Raw genomic sequence first — 4,419 nt, forward strand, 5'->3', positions numbered from 1 at the left:
TTCTTGGTGTCCTTTTTCCCCAAGGATGGGCTTCCCTGCCTGCGCCCATGTGTTCTCAAAACAACGGTGGACAATGAATGCTTTTCTTCTGGCACTGCAGAAGGACTGCCATTTACTGGGTGACACCACAGATCCTGCATCCAGCCTCCCGTGTCACACGGTGCTAGACAGCGGATGCTGAAAGGCAGAGCAAACCGGGTCAGACCAAGGTATTTTGCACAGTTCCTCTTCCACTTGCAGCCTCCATTGTTTAGGGTCTAGGACGCTGCGATTCAGAGGCTGTCTGCTCTAGAAGCAGCTCCTGGGTGGCACCATGCTGTGCTGGACGGCAACGCGCTTCTCTTCACCCCCAGAAGCCAGGTTCCTCTCCTGCTCGTTGGCCACCTGCTCCTGCTCGCCCACCTCTGCTGCTCACATGCCTCCCTCTCCTGCTCTCCTGCTCCTGCCACCGGGTGCCAAGCCGGCAGGTTGGCCAGCCACTCCTCCATGACGGTGCCCAGCTGCCCAGCAGGAGGGTGCTGTCCTACGCCTGGTGCTGGTGGAGACGGTGCATTCAGAGGGTCTGGTCATCGGGGCACCATTCCTCATGCTGCATCCCCGGTGGCAGCTGGTGCCTCTCCCCCACGCACAGCTGCTGGACCTGCAGAGCGAGGACACTGTGGACACTTGTACATGTGTCACTACGGCAGTGTTGTTCTTGCACCATGATGTAGTACTTCCTTCTGCAAGTGTTACATCATGGCGCAGTAACAGCCCATAGTATGCCGTTATGTGTGGCACACTGTTATTTTTAGCAGAGTGCTACACCAGGGGAGCACGTTGCTGTGGTGACATGCTGTTGGTTATGTGTAGACACCTGCAGACGCTACATCACTGTAGTGTGTTGCTACGGCAACCTAGCGTCACACGTAGACATGCCCTGTAACAGGGGACTGTAAGGGGTTGCAGTGGAAAGGACTGTGACGTGAAGGACAAGACGATTTGTGGGCAAAGGGGAAAGGGGCCAGAGGGAAGAGCTGCTTCCCGAGGGTCCTGGGCTGAGAAGGGTCAGGGCTTTCCTTGTGGGACTGCTCCAGGGAAAGGAGAGGCCAGGTTCAAAGCTTGGCCAGTTAGAGGAAGGGCATCCCTCATTGCCTGAGAAGGCAGGGAGGAGGAGAAGACAGAGCCTCTTTTTGAGAGACTGCAACCTCTCGGAGGTAAGGGGCACTAGACCCAGGGACTCTGCACCACCCAGCCTTAGATCGGGGTCGTGCGTGTATAGGTGCCCAGGGACCATGGGAAGTTAGCCAGGCAGCCCCTGTCATGGGTGGCCACTGCACAAGCCCTCCATCCCCACTCCCTCCACGGGGCAGGTGGCCCGCTTGGCTCTTGTTGCAGGCAGCCTGCCTTCCTGATCCCCTCCCCAGGCCAGGCCAGGGCTGGCCCTTGGTAGCACCTGCCAGGCTTGCCGTCGACCAACTCCTTCCCTTCTCCTCTGCACGCCAAGCACTTTGCTCCCATGGAGGCAGGCTCATGCCGCCCAGGGTCACAGGGACTAGGGCTCCCACTCATCTGGGACACCAAGGCGGTGATGCCCCTGTTCTCTCCCCGGTATGTCTCATCAGAAAGCTGGGATGGGGCATTACCCCCGCTGTGCCCCAAGCGTGCCCCTACTGAGACTTCCCAGGTCATGCCACATGGAGCTGTTTGAGCACACCGAGGGGTGCCCAACCCTTATGCCCTCCTGCAATGGTGCCCCGGGTGCACATGAGAACCTGTTGCAGGGCTCTGCACTTCAGTGGTGCCCCGGGCAATCCCACACTTCCCCGCCGTGTGTGTCGCTGCCTGGAGGGCTTCTTCTGCCTGTGATACGAGGCCCTGACCCCGCAGCGGAGGTGGAGATCACCGGTGCCATCAGTGAGTTTCTCTGCACGTGACAGCAGGGGACAGCGAGGCCAGGCAGGGAGAGAAGAAGAGGGGAGGGCGAGGAGAGGAGAGGAGAGGATGGGAAGGGGGCCTGTGTGGGGCCCCTAGAGCCAGGCCTGCAGCCAGGTGTGGGCCTGTGAGGTGGCATGGGCACTGGTGGCCACAGTGCCCCCCACCCCTCACAGCCATCCTCCACGCGATGGGCTTACCAGCTGGGCATGGCAGGTGGTCCTGGCAGGTGGCCTTGGCGCTTGGTGGCGGGGAGGCGGTCTGGCTGCTTGCGGGGTGCTGGGTGGCAGAGGCCCACCGCCTGCCACACGGCCACTGACCCCCTCCAGGAAGGAGCTGGAGCTGGAGCTGGCCGTGGGCGGTGTCCTCCCTGGCCTTTCCTCTGTGCTATGGCTGTGGGGAAGATATCAACCCGGGCATCAGCACTGGATGAGGAAGCCAGGGGCAGGGAGGACACGGGACACGGGTGCTGCCGGCCTGAGAGCTCTTGTCTTGGTCTTCTCTGCAGGTCTGGTCTGGTGCGGGGGCTTTGGCAGACCTCCAGTGCTTGAATAGATATGCTGCCCATGGCCTGGGTCCCTGCGAGTGAGGATGCTGGGTGGCTCCTGCATGCAGGGCATGGTGCTGCAAGCTATTCTGGACCATCTCTTGTGCTCAGTGACCATCATTCGCAGCAGCCATGCACCCTTCACTGCTCAGAGAAGAGCATTGGCCCACCTGCCCTGGCAGAACTGCCGCTGCACCTCGGCATTGCCCCAAATCACCAGAAGGTCTGTGGTCTCTTCTGCTGCCCAGTTGGGGCCAAGGACCGAGCGTCTCAGGGGCAGGGAAGCTGTCATGTCCACAGGGTCCCTCTGCCAGGGACTTCAGGCAGATGCCCCACGAGGTCCCCAGAGCAAGGCCAGGGGCTGGCTCCCGTGCTGGAGACAGAACGTACCCGCACCACAGGGGCACAATGCCCAGGGGCCAGGGAGCAAGCAGCAGAGCCTCCTTGCTCCAGCCGGGCCTGTGCAGCACTGCTGCTGCCCAGACAGGCCCACCAAGGAAACCCCCACGAGCTGGAGGCAGGCAGAAGCTGGCCCCAGGGAGCTACAGCCCGGCAGGGGAGGCAGAGAAGCCGTCCTTGCCCCCTATTTGGAGGGAGTCTCAGCCAGGGTGCTCTCGCGAGCATTAAATCTAGTACCTGCTGGTGACTGTACATGAGCCAGGAGGCTGCTCACACGTGCTGTGATTACAGCCAGCCGCCGCGTCTCATGTAGCAGTGTCCCCGTGCTTCAAAATGGTGGCAGGGGCACTACAACTAAAGCTTGTTTGACGTATTGAAGTGTGGGGATGCTGATATATGAGACACTCCAGGTGCTTGAATTTGGGTGGCTTTTGGATCCACTTTAATTAAAGCACCTTCCCCCGCACCCTAGAGCATGTGTAAAAACTCTCTGTATCTTCAGGTATTAGAAAAATGCACATTTCACTAATCAAACGTGCATTAGCCTAGTGCATGGTTTTACGGCCGTGCTTTAACGCACATCAGATGAATGTAATGCTCATTAAAGCATCTCATGTAGAAGTACCCAGAGGGTCCAAAGGAGTTGCCCAGGCACCAGCAAGACTCAGCCTCTCGTTCAGTTTCTCTCTCTCTCGGCCCATTTCTAGATGATTTTTCTCCTCGGTGGTTTCCTACCCATCCTTGATCTGTGACCCATTAAATGCATTTGGAAAGTCCAAATCAAAAACCCTATTTCAGAAAGGATGCCCCTGGAATCTGGATTGCGGCGCTCGGCGCGGCTCCTGGGATCTAGTTTCCTTTCACTTGGGCCTGGCCCAGACAACCAAAGAGGACCTTTAAAACACGAGATGGTCACTTGACAAGAAGAACAGCATTCAGAAACATGCATTTCCTATGACGAATAGGGGTTTACATTGCACAGGCCTGCAGTTGCACATAGAAACAGGGAAGAGATCTCATGTTTTCTGATTTTGCCCCACTCTAAACACTGCACGTATCCTGCAGGAAAACCCATTTCTTGTTCATTAGAGACAGGTTTAGATGCTGTAGCAAGAAGAGGGGTCTACCAAAGTCCCACGAAGTGGGAAGAAGGAGCCAGGAAGCTACATATTGACACCAGGACCAATCCTGCTCCAAAGGTAGGAAACTGGGGCTTTGCAGTGAGCTATGAAAAGGTAGACACTGCTGGGATTTGAACCCAGGCTCCCCTGTTTACGAGACAGGTGCTTTAACCAACTAAGCCACAGTGCCCATAGGATTAAGGGTTGCGCCCCCCTCCACATCTCACACCAGTGAAGAGCTGGCAGTTGCACACCCGCTCCCAGCAGGTCCCAGCCTTCTCCTTTGTATCAGCGGTTCCCTCCGCACAGACCGCTGCCCAAGATGCACGTTCCTGAATCCAATGTCCAAGGCCCGGGCAGAGTCCGCAGGAGTCCACGCGTGCTCCTGGTGTCATCCTCACGTCTGGTGCAAATGCCAGGGTGGCACTATTCAGTGAC

General features: G+C 58.0%; 1 non-coding gene across 1 annotated transcript; it reads right to left on the reverse strand.

Annotated features, from left to right (window-relative positions):
* Positions 1–4,097: 4,097 nt before the first annotated feature.
* Positions 4,098–4,171, reverse strand: TRNAT-CGU (transfer RNA threonine (anticodon CGU)). Its single transcript has one exon. It is a non-coding gene; the product is annotated as a tRNA-Thr (tRNA).
* Between the last annotated feature and the right edge of the window lie 248 nt (positions 4,172–4,419).

The sequence above is a fragment of the Alligator mississippiensis genome, chromosome 11 (genome assembly GCF_030867095.1).
Source record: "Alligator mississippiensis isolate rAllMis1 chromosome 11, rAllMis1, whole genome shotgun sequence".
NCBI lineage: Eukaryota > Metazoa > Chordata > Crocodylia > Alligatoridae > Alligator > Alligator mississippiensis.